General features: G+C 38.2%; 1 protein-coding gene across 4 annotated transcripts in view; it reads right to left on the bottom strand.

Annotated features, from left to right (window-relative positions):
* Nucleotides 1–19,211, bottom strand: part of NCOA3 (nuclear receptor coactivator 3) — an 81,884-nt gene extending 62,673 nt beyond the window's left edge. For all 4 annotated transcript variants that reach the window (XM_014279829.3, XM_014279830.3, XM_027805200.2 and 1 more), the window contains exons 1-2: nucleotides 19,059–19,211; nucleotides 31–72 (exon numbers count right to left, since the gene is read on the bottom strand). The gene's annotated coding sequence lies outside the window, so the exon portion shown is untranslated. The remainder of the gene's footprint in view (nucleotides 1–30; nucleotides 73–19,058) is intronic.
* Nucleotides 19,212–24,424: the final 5,213 nt, after the last annotated feature.

Here is a 24,424-nt window from a genome sequence, read left to right as displayed (position 1 = left end):
CTGGACAATTACGTAAAAGAGAAGACTTACTTAGCACAGTGTTCTCTCACCAACAGAAGTCAGTAGGAATGCCTAGAAAGAAAAAGGTAAGCATGTGAATGTGTTGCAGCATACTCTCAAACTTCAAAATCAACACAGCTCAGGAACTTCCTGGTTCAAAAGGACTGAGTTTCCCAGCAGCTGGATTTCTCTTCTATATAAGTTGGTGGTTTGGTTGGGTTTTTTTGGTGTTTTTGTGTGTTTTTTTTTGGGGGGGGGGGGGGGTTAACCAATTAATACAACTGAAATACTCTGTGGCAGTCAGTTCTGTAGTTAAGCTCTACAACTATGTGGAAGTATCAGGTTTTTTATTTTTAACTCTGCCATCTGATAATGAGGAGGAGAAGAATAAATGAAATGACTGAAGAGGAAAACACTTTCTTCCTGTTGATTTTTTTATGACTTTCTTGTGGTTATTTTGAATAGATCTGCCTTGCACTCTCAAGAAAAAAAAAAGACACTTTTAACAATTTAGAGATCTTAAAAAACCAAACCACCAAAAAAGAGAAAGATAAAGTCCAGTGTCCTCTTTTTAATACTGCCTAGACCTGAATTACTTATACTCAAGAAGAAGGCATAACATGACTGTATAAATATGCCGTAATGTTCAATCTCATGTTCTTTTTCTTCACTGGCAACTCACAACACTCAACTTGTTGAACACTATTTAGCACTGATCTGTCATTTTGACAGAATAATTAATTCAGATGTATTCTTTTTTTTACTGAGTGGAAGAAAATTGGGCAAAAATTTGTTGGTTACAGTAGGCCTGCTTCTCCCTTAAGTACATCACTAGGCATAACTACAAGAGCATCACTCAGAATAAGGACAAGTCTCCTAAATCAAGTGCTAGGGATATATACAGCCACTCACTCAGAAGAGAGAGAAAGTTCCTTTAAATCCCATCATTTCTTATTCAATGACCACGCTGACAGTGACTGTAATTATTACCTGTAATTACCAAATCTACATTCTTAGAGGACAAGAATAAATGTTGAGAGGTAAGGACCTACTCCCAGAACAAGTATTAGAGAGGTGTTTTCTTTAAGAGTTTACCAAATCTTCATGCATGCAATAAGCTCTGCAGAATTGTTTCAGTCAAGATCAGTCTTACATCCATAAAGTAATTAGCAAACATCAGTTAAGTCAAGACATGAATTTCCAATAAGCAGAATAAAGAAAGATCTCTGTGTAAAACCAAGTTCAAAGAACACTGGAAACTTCTGCAAGACCGTAGTAACAAGCTCCATATAGTGAAATATCCAATCTGCCACACTGGCTTTATCCAAAGCTCAAGTAAACAAGTTTGTTTTAGGCTTTGACAATAAACACATTTCAGTTCTACATCTTCAGCAGTACGTTTTGCCTTTAGGAACAAAAAAAAGCCTTACTAAGACTTAGAAATCCCAGCTCTAAGCTTGAACTTTGCATCAAATTTGTAAAGTAACATTTAGATAAGGTATCAAAAATGTAAACAAAGCAATGACAGCAACTTTATTTCGCAATAAACAGTTTGTTTCAATACTTTTAATCAGTGAGAAACAAACTAAACAGTACACAATTCACAATACAGTCCTTATAAAAGCTGGAAAAGTTATTAAGGTTCGCCTCAAGTTCAACATGCTCTATTTTTAACCTCAGTCAAGTCCCTTCTCATTAGCAGTAATTTAATATTTAAGAAAGAATTAGGAGCAGCTGGGAAGTTAGTTTGATAGAGAGATTTATGTATTTTAAAAAATATTTTTTTAGCCCATTTTAGCTAATAATTCAGTTAAAGTTATTTAGACCTAGCCAGCTAATGTAATCTTCCATTGTCACAGCATACCAAACAAAGGCTTACAGATTGCTTTAGAAATTAGTAATTAATCGTTTGCTATTATTTTTTCATAATCATTGTGTGTTTCATAAGCACAAGTTTCATTTCAAAAGTAAACACACACACCCCAAAAAGAAAAAAAAATAGAATTCTGGACACCCCCTTTGCTCTAGCTAATAGTAATATAGTTTTCACATCCATATAGTTTGACACCGATGGAACAATTCTGTTAGCATACCTTTTTAACAGTGAAGTTTAGGACACTGATGTAAGACCTGCTGAAGACACTTTTTTTAAAGCATTTCACAAGATCAAACCAACCCCGACAAGCTCATGATTGACTTACTAGGAAAAAGCAGAGTTTACATAACAGTGAACTGAAAGAAAGATAATGCCTTTGAAAACAATCCCAGTGCTTCTGCATTTGGAGGATGCTAACAAACGGGGAACAGGCATAAGCATCTGCTTGTCTTTTAGGTAATAACAAACGGGTTTTGAGCACTCCTGTATGCATAAGCACCCATATCACATGATAGATAAGCCTTGTTTGGAGGCCAGAACTCTTTCAAGAAGTCTAGGGTGTAAGAACAACCCATTTTTCCTAGAGATAGTGTTAGCACTAGCAGAGACCATGACACATTTATATGCACATGGCAGATACTGCAATCTTTCAGATGACTGCTAGCAAAACAGTGAATTAGTGGCCATCTCCATGTTATTTTACAGCACTTAAGCAAGAACTTAACTTTCTCTGAGAGCATTAAACTAACTTCTGCCAATTCTGACATCAGTAGCTTCTGCTCTGTCGTGGTAAATTGTAACTAATATGGAATTTAACATTTCCAAGATGACAGTAATCTTTGTAGCTACAGCAATAGAAGTGTGTTGTGGTAAACTTTGCCTGGAGACAGTTCAGTCACATCTGGATATATGGCAGCAATATCAAGATAAACAAATCATCCCAAATAGAAAACAACCAAAAAACCTTAATTCTAGAAGCTGTATTTCCTGCTTATCTAAAATTATTACAAAATTTAAGTATTCTTTGTTTTATCTCACTCTTGATCTGTGCTTTGTCCCTCTGTTTCTCTAGCCTTTTAGCAGAGATACTATCTAGGACTGCAAGCACTGAGTGCATGGAGTGATACAGATTCCAGATAATGTCACACTCAAGAAATTCTTGCACTTAGAATGAGAAAACAACTGCTAAGATAGCTGCCAACAAATAAATTTGATTTGATTAGAAATGTGGGTAAAGAGCTTTACAACTTCGGCTTGTTCCAGATGCTTCAAAAAAAGTGCCTGTGGTAATTTTTTCTGGAAAACAGGCTGTTTTGGCTGAGCCTACTTGGTATATCCTGTCATAAGAGTTAAAGTTTTAATATTAAAGCTGCTTCATCTGTTCTGCAAAACACACTTAGAACATTGTCTTATGTAACAAATCTCAGTGCAAATTCCTCCAGCTATAAACTAACTGATGATGGCCAATCTTGTGTTAAGAACTCATTGTGCTCCATGCCTCCTCATGGTTCTTGAAAGTAATACTGAAATACATGAGGACATCCTGTGCAACTATACAGCAAAAAGTCAGAGCAGTTTCAGAAATCTACAGTTCAGAAGTGAAGCCTTTAATTTAGCACGAACGTGGTAAAAATGCTACCTTAATATACTAGGCAAGTTAGAACAAGCCACTTTTCAGCTGTATTCTTTTGTGGTGTTTTGTGGGTGGGGTTTTGTTTTTGTTTTAGACTAACCAATAGCCCTAGCTGTGTCCTTGTTTCAACTGATATAGCTCAAAGTCTCTCCAGGGCTGTTAGTTACTTTTTTTTTTTCCACTGTTGATGCTGTGGAGCCAGTGTAACTCTAGAAGAGAAACATTCCATTTCATGCAGAGTTTTTTTTGTTGGCAGGGTGGGTTTTTTGTTGTTTTTAACAATAACAGTACATTAAAATCTTTTCTAAATGAATCAATCTGTGGTGAAGTGCCTTGCTAACTTTATTTGGGGAGAAAGAAAAGCCTGGAAGATTTGCAAGTTTTTTATTATTCCAGAAAAAACAAGTTGAGACTGGATTGGACTAAAATTACTAATTACTAAATAGCAAAGCTCCATAACAGAAGAAATTTTCAGGAGAGTGAGTATGACTATAGGAAAGCATCCAACCTTTTGTTCAAAATATTACATTAGAAAGTTGAAGCAGCCTTGTTACTGCAAAGAAAAACTTTTGAAGTGGCTGAGACAATTAGCATAGCTAAACTTTAATCTATTTTGGCTATAACCAGTACATATATTTGGAATAAAACATTGCCACTGTCTAGGATCTTAACTCACCTGGTTTTGTTAAAAGGTATCAATTAGCTGTGTCCACAAGAAATCTGTAACAGCTATGGAAGATCAGACTGTTTCTCTCATGAACTCTTGGACAGTTCTTAAATAGGAATGATACACCCATGTTTTTCATGGTATTTTAGAGTATAAGGCTGACCCACAAGTCCAGCCTGTTTACTTTTGGAAAATCCTCGAGCGCACATAAAGTCAAATACAAATATTTCTCTCATAGGTGGATAATAATGATATATCCACTCTACAATGATTTCTTTTAATGTCATTTTCATGAATATGACTTAGGTAGCTTTGAAGCTACCTTTTACCAGCAGCGCAGCCAAGGTGTTGCATTCAGCAAGAATTTATTTTACAATCTGGATAAATTTACCCCGGAGCTCAGCACAGGCTCGCAGACCAGTGCAACAAGATAGCCATCCCGTCATGGTACAGCTAGGGGATTGCACTGACAGCTTTGGGGTGATAAGGCTGTACCTCAGACTGCAAGCATGTGCCTATTAATTAGCAATGCAGATACTAGCCCTGTGGCTCAAATTACCTCTTAGTAAATGCTTCCCCATGTACAATTTCTTAGTTGCCTGTGTAAGACTGTTCATTTTGTACACAAGGAAGTGCTTGTATATGCCACTACTTCATATCCTGTGGAAATGCCCTCGAAACCTCTGTTCTGTGGCACAGATGGAAACTGTTCTTTTGCTATGGCCTCACACTATAGCAATGGATAAATTACAACATGAAAATACTAGCCTGTGTTAAAATTTGAACAGTCTGCTTACTTTGGTGAAAAAGATACAGACACTTAACATGTATGCCTCTTAAAGAGCAACCTTAATTAAGGCAGAGGTTTTTCTTAACTCCCTTCTATCCACAGTTCGAATGCATGTATTTTTTCTACCCTCTCGCTACAGTCTAGGCTTGTTTTACTTACGGTAGAAGGAGACTGGATTACTACTAACCTGATATCCTTAGCTCTCATGTTTTCATTCCCTCAAATATATGTATATCCTGTTCATCTAGAAATAGAAGTACCAGCTCACCCATCATTTCTGTGTGGTACTAGACTAGTAGTACTCCAAGGATGGAGCTCCTTAGGTTCAACAGTAGTTGTCCACGGAACCCACTTGTATAAAAATTCCAACCAATCCCACCTCTCAAAGGTCTTGAAGACAAGACTTAAGTCTTGGTTACGTTTATTTAAAAATAGACATCTCCAAATGCAGTTCTAGAGAATGGCACCAAATCTACATCACACTATAGGAAGCAATTCCTGGCCCACAACTCCAGAGATGTTAACAGAAATTATTCTCGAGACAACTCGTTAAGTATTTCTTAGTATGAGACAAAAAAAGTACAGTTGGGAAATAACAACATTCCCCAAACCTACAAACTAACCAGAAGTTAAAAAACAACAGGTGCATGGGGGAGACCAGCTAATAAATGTTTTTGAGAGGAAGCTAGAAGAATTTGGTCTGCTCAGCCTAAAAAGCAAAAGGAGGAGTTAAATTGCTGTCTGAATAAGTTATGTTTTCAAAACAAAAGCTTACCACTTTTTGAAAGAGGTTTGAGATGTAGTCAGCCATAATATCAACTGCTGAATCTAATGGCTGCTTCTGTTGCTCCTGTACCACTATTTTAGTCCACGAAATGAGGCAAGAGGAAAGAAGAGAAGCAACATTAAATCCAAAAAGGAAAACCAACCAAAAAGCCACATAAAACTAGTCAGGTAACTATCCAAACTAAGGAAATAGCACTTTGTCATTCTAATCAAGTTTTAGTCTAGTGGATTCAACTTTATGCATGTAATATAAAAGAATCTCTTGTAACCTCAAACACAAAGATCCACTTCATGAACAAACCCCTTCTCTAGCCTTATCTCTGAATCACTGTGCATTAGACTGAAAATGCTGCTTGGTGTATTTGACATTCTCTAACTACATCCACAAAGATTTAGGTGTGGGAATGCATCTGGATGTTTCATAAAAGAAGCCCATAAGTATAAGAAACTAAATTCTCAACTCAGCATAAGTTTTCACTATCTCATCTTAAGTTTTCACTGGCATAGGCAGTCATTTTTGCCCCGTAAACTTCAGGCTTGGTCACTAATTTCAAGTTCTTCAGCTTCTACAGGTTCTATGTTTTTTGTTGTTGTTTTGATTTGCTTTTTAAATAAGACAATCTTCACATAATTAATATTAGATTATGTACTATTTACATTTCAACTAAAATCTGCCCCTCAATGTTTCTAAGAGCCTTCAAATATCCAACCAATGAATATACAGAGTAATTAAAGAGAATCTCCTTTCCCTCAACCCAAAAATAAAATACTGCTTTGCATCCCTATTGTTGCTTTCTCAAAGCAGAGTGATCATTTCCTGAATTGTTTGGTGTAGGTATTTTGCTTAAGCAGCAAGCACTCCAGGCTACAACTGATGAGTGACCTTGAGACAGCTCTTAGAAAGCAGTTGCCATAGTAACACCACCACAAATGTGGTACATCCTCAGCTGACACCACCAATCTGGTGCAACAGATCCATAATAAGTACATCTACCCTGTATTAGTGTCTCAATATTTAAGGTGGAAGTTACTAGATTATTTTTTTTTTAGAATTATTTCAAAAACCCCTTGTGCTGTGGTAGACACTGAATACTCTGTATGAATAGAAGCAACTAAGGCTATACAAGCCCACATCATGCTAGAGTTAAATAAGGTACCCTAAAATAATGCACTACTGAAAGTTAAAGCTACTCAGTGTGTTAATCCAGAGAGCAGTCTTTGGTCCAGGAAATGAGTCCACTGAAGAAAACCTTGCAAAAGCACACAACTAAGGAAGCTTGTTGTCTTTTCTCAGATCCTCCAATACAAATAAACTTTATGGAGCCCTGCTGCATCAAACAATGCAAAATGCAACCACAATGGATTATTTTTGCATGCCAGGATATTCAGTCTCACCTGTGCAACCTCATCACCTTGAATAAACTTTCAAACCAACTTGACCCTAAGGAATAGTGAAAAAAAAAACCTAAGGTTTTTTTTCTGTACATAGGATGCTGCTAGTTCTTGTGAGCTCTGAAAGAGGAAGAAAAAGGTGAATCATTACAGAAATATCAGTAAAAATGAAATAACTAGCCCTCTTCAATTCTAGGTAACAGAAATGCTCAGTAGAACCATTTCTGTTTAAAGACAATGGACTAATGAACAGTTAATTATAACCTAACAGTCAGACATTAGGAAGTTTACTTTACAATTAAACTGCAGCTCCATGACCCATCTTTTTCTTAAACCATCAGAAAAGGCCCATCATATAAGTTTCATAGTTTGTTGATGTTCAAGAGATTGTATTATAGCTAAAACATTGCTGTATTCTAATCTGAAACAAGAGTTAGGATTGCTTTGCCTCTGATCAAGTCCGCTCACTTCATGGGTTTGCCCTTATCCTAAGGGAAAATATTTGCTGAACCTCCATACCAGTGGAACCTGTGTGTCAGCTAAGAGTTAATTCCAGTTACAAGTACAGTCATATACTTTAAAAAAGGCTTTTGGACACTCCAATGTAAAGAATCTGGTCCAAGTTAATTCAGTCAGTCAAGTACCTGTCCTGAAACCTGGCTGAGGAGCCCCTGCATCCATAACTGCAACCTAAAGATAGAAAACAGAAAAAAAAGTTCCCAGATAATACTAAGCAGACATTCAACAGGGCCCTAAATCCAAAAAACAATAAAAGTATTTTGGCAATCATGTGTCATAGTACAATTACCAACCAAAAGGGTTCAGCTGTGTTGCTTCTGGAGGTCTGGAAAGACTGCCACCTTGGCTCAAAAAAGTATTGAGACTGATGATCCTGTCGATTACTGCTATGTGCCACCCTTCCCACTTCCATCACTTCTGTGAAGTTGCAGGTAAGATGGCTATATTCTAAATTGACCTATGTCCTATCAATCTGTATAAAGGCATTGACAGATTCCTTTTGAACAAGTGTTCATATAAACATTGAGTATGTTTCTATTTAGCAATAGATTCCTATAGTAAACATACTTTCATCAGAGTACAATAATTTGTCTTCAGCTTTGCATGTAATTGTTTATTTTGTCCTAGCTGTGCAGGTTATGTTAAGAGGTTAAGTCTAATCCTACAGTCCTGTTAAAAATCTTTCAACCCTTGACCCAACAGCTTGGGGGTACTGATCTTCTGAGTCTCTACAGATGTTATCCATTTGATAGATTAATTCTACCCCAAAATAGAATTATTGCAGTAGTTACCCCTTTCAGCAAGTTATTTTGCTTAGCAATATGTACATGCACTACAGTAGTAACAAATACACATTAAATATTTGCAGGTTTCTCAACATCAGTTTTCAGAACAGCACTCAATATACCTACTTAATCCCTATTGACTTAAGTGAAATTAGTTGTCCAGTGCAGATACAATAGGTAAGGAACTACCAGTAATAATACATAATTACTAACTCCACCAGCTCTTTCTAGTTACAACCCCAGGGTAGACAAAGGGTGCTGAATTTCTCCAACACCCAGGTAGTACCTGAATCTCTCTACTATAATACATTTGTTTCTGAAAACAATGTTTTACAGCAACTCCATCCAGTTTATGTTTTGATAGAGCTGCTCTAGTCCCACCCGACCCATTCCCTTGCACTAGTACTGGTGTTTGTGCAACTAGGAGTGAACTGACAGCCAGACATTGCCTGGGTGGTTTTGTTTGGTTTTGGGGTTCAGGATTTTTTGTTGGCAGGAAGGAGGGAATGGACAATTTTGAGTTAAAACTGTTTGCTGACTGCAAGGGGCTCAGTCCCAGAGCGAGGGGAGGAGAGGTAACAGGAAGGATGCACAATAGCCCTGACTTGGCCTGAGACATGCAAATGTGTACCACGCTGCCTTGGAAAGAGTATTCCACAGAAATGCATTTAAAGTGCTCTGGATTTATATTTTCAATTAGTACTGGAAAGAAATCAGTCTGTTGAGATGTTGCTTGCTTTTTGCACAATATACCACCTTAGCTCCCACCCCAGCATTTAAGTAAAAAAAAAAAAAAACCCTCAACCCATTATATAAAGGATTCTTTAGGCCCTCATCCAAAAGAGCATAAGTCAACAATGAATATCTGTAGTGACAGAAAGACAAGGCACATTCAAAGTAGAGTCCTCTAGATCTTGGAGAAAGGTCAGGGAGCCATTTGGTAAACAAGAACTTCTTAAACAGAAAAGAGCTTCCAGGTAGACAAATGAGGCTGAACCTGCAGATCACTTCAGTTTGATTTTCACCAATGTAGCTGAAGCTACAATAATTTTATAAATAACCATTAAATAGGTTTTAAAGTTAACTACTTTAAAAATGAATATGATTAGAACAGGATATGTTTCCTAATGTCTTTCTTCCTTTAGTATATCAAAGATATGACAATTAAGACTTCTAGCAACATACAGTCCTTATTGGAAATGTTAGTCTAGAATTAATATCTGAAGCAAAAAGAGACAGACCATCACCTGGCAGTAATCATCTAGTAATAGTAACAGTTAAACTGTAAACCAAGAAAGTGAAGGCAAGATTAATATGATCGGTAGTTGGTAACCAGCATGGGAGTGGTTTATGGCCGTTCTTGCAAGTAAGAACTTTTTTTCTTGACAATTCATTTTCAGGGAGCATTTGCTCATCAAGTAGCTTGAAGTTTCTGTCAGAATGAGACTTCTAACTGAAATTCCAGCAATATAAGCATGCCTGCATGTTATTAAAGGAAATAGTGGAAAATTTCGCAGGCTGACATCCAGAATGTCTGCGGTTCCTTTTCATATTTTTCTCTTCTTGCAAAGCTGTTACTAGACCAGAACTTAAAATCTTTTTTTTGGGGGGGTTGGTTTTTTTGTTTTGTTTTTGTGAAGCTTGGAAATTTCCACTGGTTGAAAAGATTTTTAAAAAGCTTACTCAAATGTACAGCTCAAACTACCTTACAGTTCTGCCCAGACAGAATCTTTAGTTTAAGCAAAATTCCATCATTATAAAGCACTACTACGATGTGGAAGGAAAAAAAACATTGCTCATATACCAAAAACATTGCTTGGCCCATCTGAAATATTATCATACTACATATTCATCTCTTGACAGAGGTCATCTGAGGTCCAGCCACAAACAGATGGGTAAGAGAAGATGAAGCAACCGTGTAGCTGTACATTTGAACAAAAAAATAAACTGGATGACAATGCAAGCTATTCTGCCCCTATCAAGAGATGGCTCTCCTTGAATTTCCTCAAATCTCCGCTCATTTTACCTCTCACTGGATCCCACTTATCATCCCTGCTACCTTCTTATGATCTCTAGCACAGCAAATAGAAGTCTGGCAAGTTTGCTAGCACCAGTTCTACACCTCACCTCTACATGTCTTGTTTATGAGCTATGAACATGCATCACCAAAATATTAGGGGGTTCAACAGAAGACCCACAGGTGTAATACAGGAGTCTTCAAAAGCTACTCCAGACAGCACAGACACTTTCTTTCCTCAGTTTTCTGTGCACTGATCAAAATAACTGCTTTCCTTTTAAGGGGGGATCAAATGGACATTCTAGGTTAACAGAGGTGCTGGTTTTGTTCCATTTTAATCAAGAGAACAATCTGCAGATTAAGTACTCTTGCTTTGGTTGCCTTGAGAGCTATGTATGACTAGATAAATACTTTACTGACTAAGAAGGGATTCTATCAATTACTGCCTAAAAATGTTATTTCCCATTCAGAGATTTTAATGGGAAAATGAAACTTTCAAATAAGGAAACGTAAGTTACTTACCAAGCAAAACCAATGCACGTGCCAGCACATGACATCAAAGTGGTACGCAACCAAGAAACATACTTTTAAAGTGTCTTGAATCCATGTGTTCTTTTACATTTTCTTGTTTAAAAGGCTACCACAAAATTATGCTTAAATGAGAAGTACAGCAGACTAAGACTTATTCATCAATGACCTGAATGAAGGGACAAAGCATACCCTCAGCAAGTTTGCTGATGGTGCAGAACTGGGAGGAGTGGCTGATACACCAGATGGCTGCACTGCCATTCAGTGAGACCTGGACAGGCCAGAAAGTTTGGGAGGGAGAGGAACCTAATGAAGTTCAACAAAGGCAAGCGTAGGGTCCTGCACCTAGGGAGGAATAACCCCACACACAGGTACAGCCTAGGGGCTGACCTGCTGGCAGGCAGCTGTGCAGAGACGAACAAAAGACAATGCTATGCAACATAAGCTGTAATTCCCTACTTCCACCTAACTCTTTAACCCAGCCTTTAAGGAGGGAAAAAATATCGTTAATGTAGGGGAAGAGGTCTGAAAAGTCTATTCCAAGTCACTGGCAAACAAGTAATTGCAAATTTCTGTTTTAAATCATCTCCTTAACATGTAAGCTGCTAAGAATGAATAACCATTTTGAAGTCATAGTTGTGACTAAGAGGAACAAATTACTTTTTGAACTTTTACTACTACTTCCATAAACTTCCAAGAAACAATACAGCACTTTTACATACTGACTCTGTGTGTGTGCACATGCACCTGTATGTGTACACTCTCAACAGTTGCCTAAGAAGTTTTAGAAAAAGTTTATCCAAGTAGACTACATTAACTGCTACCCACTCACACACATAGTAGCAAACAGCACTGAGCACAGATGTTTCCCTTTTCCTGGGACTCACTAGCCTCCAGAGAACGGGATGAAAACACAGCTGAGGCGTTTAATAAAAATCAACAACATTAAGACATTAATACACTCCATAGGGCAATCAGCAAGGTGTCAGAATGTCTATTTGAGCGCACAAGGTAGAAACAGGGGAATGCTATCTTTGCTATAGGTTTTTGTTCTGCACCAGTCTGAAGGACTCAAAACTGCCCTTTAATTGACTTCTGAACAATAAAAAGTTACTTCACAGTACTGGAGTAAAGAAGGTGCATCTCACTTTTTTATTATTATTATTTTTAAGTAAATTGCTTACTTCTGCCTTCTGCTTAACCCTTGCATTAACAGATAGAGCAACAAACTCCCTGCTCCATTACCTGTTCTATCACTTCAGGATGTTTCAGTGAGGCAGGGCATTCTGTTATTAGATGTAAGGTAACCATAAAGAAAATACAGTACGTACAGCAACACCACCAAATTGTTATATTTTCGTAAGTGTGCATGGATAAGAAGTTCTAACTGCATTTTATTAGAGACTTCCCAGAAGAATAATTTCCTCACATTCATGCTAACTAAGAAAGCATCTGAAAGACATTTATGATTTCCAGGATCATTCATATAAGAGTTAACCAGAAGCTGATTGATATACTTCAAGCAAATCTGTTCATAAGTAATTTTATAACCAAACTTTTCACGTTGAATCAACACTGGAAGCTGGATTTGACTTCACACCATTATCTATACGTAAATGACTCAGCTGATCAATATTTGGCAATGGGAACTAACAAAAAAACATTAAACCCATGCAGTCTAGAAAGGTTCCTTTCTAGACCTACAGCGATAAAAATCTTTTAAGAAGAACAATAAGCAGTCTAAAAGAAAAAAGTGAACTACTGCTTATGCAACTCAAGAAAGGAGCTCATCTATATACCAGAGATATTTTCCTCACAAGATTTTTAAAGTTACATTTCACTCATTTACACAGAAAGTAAATAGTAAAATAGCACCCTTAGAGCTTACTACTCATTTGCTTATATAAGATAGAAATAGCTGCTTAGTCTTATGCTACACCACTTCATACCTTGTGCTCTAGCTAGACCTAAGAGCAGTAACAGACCTGCCTAAGTCTTAGAAAAACAAAAATTCAGAGGCTTTCCAGAAAAAAAAAAAAACAAACCCCATACATCACTAGTGTAAGCTTCCATTCCTTCGTCATTCTTTGGCACAGTGAAACATCAGAAATACTTCAACTATTTTTCAAATTTCTTCCTAAGTTTATGTTCTTGTTATGTCTTTAATGAAAAGATGAGTCCAAAACAGTGCATAAAAACTACAACAGTAGTTTTGCAGTGGCTGATGCCTGTAAGCCAGATTTGCGTTGTCCTTGCAGAACAAGTATATTTACCTATTCACTTTTTGCAGTTCAGAAAAACATGGGATAAGCAGCAGCGTGCTTGATTTTACCATGCAACCCATTACTAACAGATTTCAATATTACACCATCTGGTAGACTGGGAACATTATCAACGAGTTATAGCTTTTTAAAAAAAAAAAAAAAAAAACACAACACAAACACAAATTCTCAAGTTTGTCACAACAGTTATGAAAGTTCAGGCTTCTAGAAAAACAAAGAGTTTGAAACCTCCATTTTGGTTTTAAAAGAATTGAGAACTGGGGGGTGGGGGATTAACCCGCAAGAATTGGGGGGTGGGAGTTGTATTTTATATCTCCACCAACTCCTCCCTCAGGGGCTTGATATCTCATGACTTAATATTGTGAAAGCCTAGAAGGGACAGCACAGCTTGTATTTTAATGCATTACCTGAAACCACTGAGTTAAAGTTATGATACAGTCAGTATATTTAACATAATGGTTTCATTGTGAAAAAAAGCTGCTAAGAAGTTTCCCATTAAGCATTATGACAGATCCTTTGTCTTAAAGCTCTTATCCTCCCTCTTCATTAGGTAAAGATAACAACCATTAGACACTACTAAAATTGTTTATAAAAGCATACTATATGATCTGGAATAAAGAGTTATTTTTCCTTTAAAGTTCAAAATCACCTGTTAATGAGGGTAAAGAAGGAAATACATTTAGCACATCGACAGTCATATACATGATCTCCTCTTACCTCCAAGAAAAGATTTATTTAATACAGCATCACAGGATATCATCACAACTATACCTGACTTGGTTCAGTAACAGGAAGAGAGATGCTTCCCTAGACACAGCATGGTGACACTGAAGTCTTGTCTAGCTTGTGATCAACTACAAAGATAAATGGGTGATCTAGGACACTTGGAAGGAGTGCAACATATGAATTAACAGTTTTGCTACAGTTGCCTTAGGGGGAAAAAAAAAAGGTACTGCATCAGTTCTGTTGCACTCATGACCCAGACAAACACTGGCATTGTAAAGGAATGCTTAAGTGAACTGGGTAAGCTTTCAAGCAAGCCTTTGACAATTGTTTTGAACACACATGCTGATCTGCTTTATTCTATGCTGGGAAAGTGGCAGGCAGAAATACCTAATCTGGAAGTTGTTTTCTTCAGCAAAGACAACTGGCAAATACTCTTTAGACAACAGATTTTGGCTTGTTTTTCCCTAGTCTGGGTAGTTTTCCTAAGAATAATTTTTTCTTCCCTTTCCCACATTCACTAACTGCTCTTCTGCATGTATTTCTAACTAGGGTAAAACCCAGGTTAACGAAGATATTAGAATTTCCATTAGAAACAATTTAAGAATTGTATTTGTTGAAGGTAACAGTCCACACAATCTTTGATACTTGTAGTGTCATTCAAAACCATGTTTGTATGGCCTAATCATAAATACTCTGGAAAATTTAATTTTTACCATTTGTGTTTGCTGAGAGAAATCTACTGGAATCACAGAAGACAAGGTATCTCGTTCTATTTCACCTCACCTAAAAGTTCACAAGAAAAAGCACGCGTGTAGCCCTGTGAAGGTGTTAGGCAAACAAAGCAAATCCCAAAGAGCAAGTTTCATCGATACATTAAATAGCCTCACAGTCTCTGAGACTAGGGAGATAAAAGGTACTTCTGCTTTTTCTTTCTGCCCTATCCTACTCAGTCCCCCTCCTACCTGCCAAGGGAGGGGGGGGGTGGGGAAAGATATGTGTTAGGCTACAACTCAACTACCCAAAAGAAACATATTGATAATACTTTCAGCCACGCAACCTGTTTTGCTGTTGCCTTTGAAAAACCAGACAACTGATTTTCTCACATACAGCAGAGAACAGAAGAAGGGGGAAAACATTTTTTTTTTTCAGAAGTCACATACAGAATATTCCATGCAACTACATAGATAAACCCACCTTGAAAACGTGCCTCTAAAAGGCCTTCTGGGTATGCCTGTGATATTAGATTATCTCATTCCATGGCTCTGACACATTTTGACATGCACAGAAATGTGGAAACAGCGAAGGGTTCAGGCTTTGTGACAAAGCGTCATACTCAACCAAGGCTAATTCAGGTGCTAGTTATTATGGCTAGCAGTATAACAGTTTTATTGTTCTGCAGCCTTCCTCTTCTCCCTCCTCTCCCATTTTCAGGTGCACCTGATAAATCAGGGCAAAACTGCTATGCAGTTCAGCCATATGTGTAACAACTTCGATGATTGCTTGCCCTGACCTAACAATTTCAACATGTTCTGCGTAATTTTTACAGTGTTTTAAGATTTCTAGAACAATCTCATCCATGAAATGCAGTTGTTATGGTTTTAGACTTCAAGTTATGTTAGTAATCTTCAAAAAAGAACTCAACAATAGTAAGAAAGCCTTTAAAATTTCCAATAGGGCAATGATGCATAACCTAACAAAGAAAGTTAGACAAACAGTTTGACTACACCTGACCTAACATACTCACATTTAACAGTAAAGGTGACAAAGTCAGGGGTGGGGCTGTGGAGGTGGGAACGTGACCAAAATGAAATCAAAGCAAAAAACACCAACAACTCCCACACACAAACCACACAAAGTCAGGGAACACTTAACCGTAGTTAGATACCTGTAGAGCTGACTCTTCAAGTATATTGCAAAAGCAGTCACAACCTTAGCAGTATGAGACTTACACCATATCCTAAGCTCAGCAGCAGCAGTAACAAGCCTGACTTTCTAGAGCCTAAGGAAAATGAGCAGTAAAACCAATGGAGGCCCCCTTGCCCTCTTCTCCCTGTCATTTAAATAGCATGCTGTCTTAAGCAAGTGCCTTTTTCTTACCTCTGTACAGTGTCAGAAATGCAGCCAGCTCTAGACAACATAAAAGAAAAATGTGCATCTACATCTAAAAGCATAAAACCTCACCAACAATAATTCCACACACTGCACACAAAATACTAAAAATCCCTCATGCAATTGTGTTTGGAGGCAAGGTAATTCTCTTCCACTGCAAAGAAAATAAGCTTATTGATAACTGTCAACTGTAAGTCATCAATTAAATTAAAAGCATTATTGAAGTAATAGGGTCCATCTGAAGTATACCTACCATTACATGGGGTAAAAAAATTTTCATGTATCTTCCCTTAAATGCAGCATATAAAAATCCAAGTGGAAGTAGAATCCATAGCAGATTTAAATCAGTATCAGTAAAATTCAATCACAATTGCCTCTTTCCCAATACACTACATTTAGAAACATCAATAGATCTTGTCAGAGAAAAAAGCACACAAGCATGCTGCCCCAGCAGTCAGGTTTAGATATTTTTCACCACCCTCTCATGTCCTTGGCATAGAGAACACTACTCCTCCCCTCCCCTCCATTTTTTAGTATAAAAACAAGTCAGAAGAATATTTAAGATATTTCTGAACACTCAAAATCAAAAACCTTCCATGAATATAATGCAGAATCTCCTGTATCCTACAGTCATTCAAGATCACCTCTTCGAGGGAGGCTCATTTAAATGCAGTTGAAGCAACCTCCAGTGTCAGACTGTAGTGTCCAATATCATTTTACATGCTACCAATGGCTTGATTTTGCAGACAAACATAACCTAGACACCACTTCATTCTCAGGGTTCTTTAAAAAAGAAAAAAAAAAAGAAGACACCCTTTTCTAGGCAACTGTAACATAGAAATTAATCTTGAAGGTTTTGACTGTGATTTCTTCTCTATTATTAATGAAAAAAAGCCCATGATCAAAAGATAATGTTCTATTGTAAAATAGATTTCCTTCTCCTTCCTATTCTGAATTTTGTCTCAACTATACATTAGTCTCAGTGATACTATGCAAAGAATTGATAAGCAGACAATGCAAACTTCCAAGTTAATAAATTCAAAGCCCAGGTGAATAGGGGTTTCAAATGAAGAATTAAAAAAAAAACCCAAAAAAACAACACACAAAACACCAAACCCAAACCCCACACAACTCATATGCTAAATAAAAGCTGACTGGAAACAGCACACTGTCATCAGGAACGGTACTTAAAGCGAGCCTGAACACTGGGTTTATTCTGTCTGCTATCACTTCCTCTATTTCCCAACCTCTATCTTCATATCACAGCAGCAAATCCACTGGTACTAATTAAAAAATAAAAAAATTAAAAAATAGTAGTACTAACAGAGTTGAGTGAAATTCTGAACAACAGTCAGTTAAACAGCCCATTACAACAACTGCTAAGAGTATATACAATTACTGTACGTTATCATGCAGTCTAGTTCAAACAAACAACCACCACACACACACAAAACACACCAAAAAAGCCCAAAACCACAACCCGCAATTTTGTCTGTTTCCTCTAAACCCAAGCTCTTGTGCTGGGGCTTTCACTCCGACACTATTTGTAATTATGAAGCTATCTCGTATATATATTTAGCACATACACATCTTTGTCTCATGTGTAGCAGCTCATTATAAGTCCAAAATATTACATGAGAAAATATTTATTTTTTTAAATAGTGATGACAGAATTTTAAGCTTATTTTGTGTCCATTTTAACTGTATTATAGACACCACGTAGCTAGACAATACTGTCTCTCACACTTCCAGACCTGCTTCAGTTTTTCCTTGTTAGTCCAGATAGAATCCAACATAATATTTTCTGTCAACTTTCAGATAAACGAATTAAAGGCAGAATCAGATTTTTTTTTCTTAATAGGTTAAAGAGCAAGGAGGTACTACCTGATTAGAAGAGACTGATTTAAAACTGTGCTCACTGGATGAGCTGACAAAGTGGGAAGCTCCTTTTTTGAAAGGAAACCTGACTGTGCTTAAGAGGAGCAGAAACCACAACCAACCAACTTTAGCACCAAACAAAGAGGACTCTGGGAATTATGTCAACCTCAGACAAAATCCCCACCCATATTCACCCCATTTATACCCCAGAACCAGTAACACCTACAATGGTACTCTCCTAGTGACCTCAGGAGAAAATAATTATTTCTCGTCTCCATCCCCAAACGGCACAGTTTCATTGCAGCTGTGAGGCAAAAATGGGTAAAAGGCATGGAAATTAAGCTTTTATTTGCAGTATTTCTCATCGCTTGTTACCGGAGACAAGAGAAGTCACCTCTGAAACTTACCGAGGCTACAGGATGATCAGCAGGAGAATGCAGATATGAAGGTCTCTGGAACCGCCTCAGTATCAGATAAACCCGGCCGAACGGCAGATGGGGCCATTCCAGCCCAGGTATTTCACCCCGCGCAGCCTCGGCGCGGCTGAGGAGCCTGAGGCTCAGGCGGTTCTAAAGGCAAATCCACAGCGACCCCCGGTCCCGCCGCTCCATGAGGAACCTCCACCCGAACTCGCCCCGCTCAGATCCGCGCCGCCCCGCGTACGGGCAGCCTTAGCTCCACGCCAGGCGCCCACCGCCCGCTCAGGAATAACTACACTCCCCCGTCTAACTACACTCAGCGCTAAAGTTACAATGGTTAGAAAGAGGTAACGGCGTTTACGCGCTGCCCCGGGAATCCCCTCATCCCCAGCCCTGGGATTGCTCCTCACACACAACCCGCCCGCGCTCCCCGCCCGCCTCCCCTCAGGGAGGCACATCCATATTGGGGAGGGGGGCGAGCGGGAGAGGAGAGAGCCGCCCCTCAGGGCCAGCCCCAGGCTGCTCCCGTTCCCGGCGAGGGGCAGCCCTCCCTCACCCATCCCAGTCCCACCCCAGCGCCAGAAGCTGGGGAACACGAGCGCGAACTCTCCTCCCTCCACTCGCTGCTCCCTCCCTCCAAACCCCACTCACCTGGGAAAGGAGCCAAGGCTCGGCTACGTCTCCTTCTCCCTGTCTCCCCCACACTCAACCTCTCGCCGCCATTTTCCTCGCTGCCTAGATTTAAATAGGAACCAGCCTCCCCGAGAGGAGCCACCGGGCGGCGCGAGGCACGGTGGGACCTGTAGTACGGCCCCGCGCGGGCGCTCACGGGACCCGCTCCCGCCCCGCGCGGGGCATCACGGCACTTGCAGTTCCCGCCCGGCCGCGGCCGCTTGCTCCGCCACCGCTCCCAGCGGCCCCTGCGGGGCGGGGCCCCGTCCGCTTCCCGCGCCGCGGCCCGGTCCCGCCGGTCCCCCGCAGGTCCCGGGGGAAGCTCCAGCGCCAGGCACCGCAGGCATGCGTGCCCCCCGCCTGCCATACAGCCCCGCCGGTGAAACGCGAGGTGGGCAATGGCCGTGCCCGGTATCAGCGCTGCCGCCGGGCGGGGGCCACGGGGTCGCAGCAGTACGGTGCTTGTAACGGAGCGGGTTGTGTGCACGGCGGGTTGAAGGACGCCGGGGTGCCTGCCCTGCACACAGCGCCGCGGGGAAAGGCGCAGCTCAGGAACGCCTGCGGAGCGTTGCTACACCAACTACCGTTTTTCCCCCGTATCCATAAAGGAAAACGCAGTCTGTTGAAGTGAACGTTTAATGACGTGCAAACAGCTTCAGTTACTCCCTACTTCGGGTATGTGTCAAAGATGGTTTTCAAACTAACTCAGCAGGTCACTTGCTGTTGGAAAAAAGCAAGGCAAGGATACGAAGGGCTGGGAACTTACACAGCCTTCCTACGCCACGGTTCGCTTGCGTAAATATTATCTTCATAAACTTTTTTAAACGAGTATTTAAAACTTTGCAGACTAAAATAGGGTTTGTGGAGAACAGTATACCTCAGTTTAGGTACTCATAAAGCAGCCATACAAAAATGCTCTTTTTATTTTGAAAGCTTATAAAGTGTGAAATAATGAAAAAGCACAGACTTAAGTCCTGCCAAGCTATTCATATGGAGCTCATTAAAGACCATAGCCACAATTAATATTCAAGATGGACAGACAAGTAAAGCCATTAAGTACACCTTCCAGTAAATTCCAAATAAAATTAAAAAAATCTATTAAACTTATGTTAGGCGCCCATGAGCAAGTTACTGGTAAAACATGAGCCTCCAGCTACCTCTGAAATAAGCATTACAAACAAAAAAAATCCCGAGATAAAAGAAATGCAAATATGTCAATTTCTGGAAAAACAAGCTCCACCTTAGGTCTTACCTTGCAGGCATACTACACGAGAACCTACCAATTATAAATGTCTGTACTTAGAACTCAAATTTAACCAACTGGTAAGGACAGATCCCCTATCATGTTATCGTAACAGAAAAAAGTTTGTGTTGTTGGAGTACCTTAAAAGGGATGATGTCCTGTTGCATTTCCTGAAAATGTGAGATCTGCTCTTCCATGATTCCACTTCCCCCATTCCAGGTTATCTGCTTCTGCAGGTTGTTCTCTTCTTCCACTATGAGTGGATGAGGTAGGTCTGACTCTATATAATGAAGAATACAGTGATAAAAAGTGCTTTCATTTTTCATTGAGATGTGACACTCTACAAAAATGCCTAAGACCTCCCTAATTTTTTTATACTTTTCTTAAAAGCTGATCATAAATATAGCTGTAGAACTCTAACATTTAACTTTTTTATCTATTTGCTCCACCTGCTGGTGCATATTCTTTTTAAAGCGGTCTTTAGAAACCTAAATGTATTATAAATTTGGCCAGAGATATACACGAGACATATTTGCCTTTAAGCTCAATTTGTGTAATATACCAATTAAATCCAATCTCATGCCAACATTTTCTCAGTCAAAAAAGGCCAATAGAAACACAGGCGTAGGGAAACATGACCCATACCTTGCTTTTTGGACACTACCAGTTCATTTTTATTGTGACAATAACCCGTCAGTAATCATTTTCCATCACCTATTAGTCTTCTCCAAAATAGGTTTTCTATTCCACATGGGCATCTCTCTACGTAACTGATTTGTCTCTTGAATTTTCAGAGATCAATTTCTGTTTGGACAATTAATGCAAGAGAAGCATCCTCTTTCTTCAGCCTATTTAATTGCTGTCTGCTCAGACACAGAAAAAACCTACCATGATTGTCAAGCACTCCTTACAAGAAGTTTGACATAAGCTTAGATTTCTTCCCATTCCATCTATTGCTAGGATTTTTTTTCCTTTTTTTTTCCTTTTTTTTTTAATGTTTTGCATGGATATAGTAACAACATCCTCATTAAAAAAAAAAAAAAATCAAACCACATTTCCAGGCTATGACATTTTCCAGTAACACTCCAGAACAAACATAGCTTTCCATCTCTTTTTCCTTTCCCAAATTAGAAACAAATAACATGAGAGAACAACCCTCTCTGCTCCCCCAAACCTAAAGTCGTTGCAAAAAATCTTTGGTATTGGATTTTTTTTTACATTCATAAAGAAACTTTATTCTTGGGTTCCCTATCTAACTAGGCTAAGCAGAACTAAGGTTTGTCACATTACCACCAGGTTTTCTTGGCCTAAACTGGCTCTTTTTGATGACTGCAAAATTTTAACTTCCTTTAACTTCTGTATTATTATTGTGATATTTTTTATGTACACTAACTAATAGTTTGCAGCAGATTGATTGCAGACTGTTTGGGCGGGCTTGAAGAGAATATCTGGTGTACAAAAGACCCTGAAAATACCATCTAGACATCACAGGGACTAAAGAGAAAAGTTATTCTGACATTGAATAAGCAGCAAAGAAAACCAACACTGTTGAAGAAATTGAGTATATTTTGATTTGTGGTTGGGTTTTTTTAAGTAAATCCAAAGTACATACATAACTTCTTCCCAGACTAGCAATCCAGTTTGTCTGGCTAATCTGCTTAATTGACCAAACTATAGAGTAACTGGTTTAGCGTAATAATAAAACTGATTCTTTAATGGTAACAAAGGAAATTAAACAAAATTCTGGAGTAAAATCAGATGCATCAGAAACATATAATGACAGAACGATTATTTTTTTAAAATGGAAAAGGTTTTCTACATCAATATCTTATCAAATGAATGAGCAGAACCTTACATACACCAAAAATATGGCTCTTGTGCTATGGATTATTGATTTAACAAATCAACAAATCCTCATATAAAACAGAACATGTGAAATGAACTAGTGTTTCAGCAAAATGTATATTTTCAGCAACCTTTCACTAAACCATAATTTTAGCTTACACAACCATTAAATTATATTCATAATGCATTTTTTAAAAACAACGCATTTAAACACTAATTGTTTAACCAGAAAAAGGACAGGCAAGTCGATTAACTGAAAAGAAAATGCATCTTAAGGAGAATTAAAAACAGTGTATTTGTTGCAATCAGTCAGTCACACATTATTCACTGTAATTTGGAGTACTTTGCTGGTTTCACTGAAAGAGTAACCTTATATAAGACTTTTAAGGATAATTGTAACAAATAAATGCTACAACAATATTAGTTTGTAAACATTTCTCTCTTGGTCATGGCCAGTAAACTCTTAAGCTCAGTTCCAGCTACTAAAGCTTAAAGTTAAGCATTTAAGTTTCATAGTTTAGTGTCGGTGTTGTTTTACCATTTAACTACTAGAATTTTTTTGTGGTAAAGTCAAGATTCAGATAGTTTAAGAAGGCAATACATACATGCTTTCAATTTAAGTAGATACAGCAGCCTATTCTAACAATAAGAAACAAATATAGATGAAACATTGCCTCCTCCATCCAATTCAAAATGAAAATAATTATTTACAGTGTTACATAGCATTCAACAAAGCTGAGCTTTTAGAAGTTCTAGTATTTTTCAGAATTTGCTTAAAACTACAGTTACCAGAAAACATCCTGCTATTTTAGAACCTACTCTGAATGATTTCAGTTTTTAGTGGACTTGAACAGGAGCAGCCAAGAGCAAGGCTACTGTCTGCATTGCTGGCCACCACCATACAATCTCCACTCTATTGCACTTCATGTGGCCAACTCAAAGCCTCAGTAAGAAGTACCAGCTAAAGAAGATTTCTTGTTACTCTGCTTTTAAAACCAGGACAGTGATAATTCCTATTACACAGTTCAAAAACAGAGATACAGATTTGTAACATGAGCTTTTCTGCACTGCCTAAAATATGCCCTTCCTTTTATCTTTAAAAGGATATTCAGGAGATAAAACAACTCTTATATACTCACTAGGAGGAAAGGAAGGTTAAAAACAAGAGGATATAATTTTGGTTTCCCAACAAAGCAGATGCACAGTAATATTTTATGTTTTGATGTGCACATGACTACTTGCAAAGGACCTTTGACATGAATTAAGTTTACAATTTGATTGTGACAAGATACAACATACAGTTGCTCTGAAAGTCTTACGATTTATATAAATTAAAATCTTAAATACAAAGAGAGCTTAACAGGATCATTTATGACAATATTACATCACTAGGGAACATGCTTCAATATCTGTGCTGACATTTTATGCAGCTTCAGCAAAGGCTACATTATTGAAACAGAAAGAAATCTGTGTCAAATTTGATAGTTACTCTGTGTGACATTCAGAATATTGAAAAAAGTTAAAAATACAGTCAGCTTCTCAAAAAAACTGATGAAGCCATATTTAAATAGTAAAACAACAAACAAACAAAAAACCAAGCAACAATAAAAAATCCACACAACAAATGTCACAACACAACCCTAATATGCAGTCTTTATCCTAGACCTCAAGTGTTGGCTTTCTGACTTGTCTGTTTCATGGCACTTAGGACCTGTGTTTCTAAAGATTTTTTTAAGATCCTCTGTGGCATAAACATGACTTCGCAGTACTGTCATTATGTTTGGCTTAGATTTGGCTTTAATTAGGTCTCATTTGGCTAAGCACTTCTGTATGAAAATTCTACTGTGCATTTTGTTTTATTGATGTCATAACAAGATGCCTGGATTGACCTCAGATCTTGCTATGACATGAGCGTTTTGTAATTGGTTTAAGTATTTGGTTAAAGAAAAGTGATTTCAAAGACATTAGACATTTCTGGCAATGTTTCTAAAAGCTGAAATTCAAAATAAGTTGTCAAGCACTTGAGAATCCGTGGTTGATGACCTATGTCTTCTACTTAACCTATAAAATATTGTGCTTAACACATGTAACAACTCCCGAATGTGGCACTTTTTTCTATTCATGGAACAAAGTAACAAATTTTAAAAGTGTAAAAGGATTTTAAAAAGTAATTGCAGAGATAAGATCAGAATTATCTTAGTCTTGTAAATTTAGAAAAGGAAGAGGTTGCTTGAAATACATCTAAGCAAGTACTCCT

The sequence above is a fragment of the Falco cherrug genome, chromosome 10 (assembly GCF_023634085.1).
Source record: "Falco cherrug isolate bFalChe1 chromosome 10, bFalChe1.pri, whole genome shotgun sequence".
NCBI classification, from domain to species: Eukaryota; Metazoa; Chordata; class Aves; order Falconiformes; family Falconidae; genus Falco; species Falco cherrug.
Note: the sequence above shows the minus strand (reverse complement) of the source record. Positions and strands in the feature narration are given on the sequence as shown.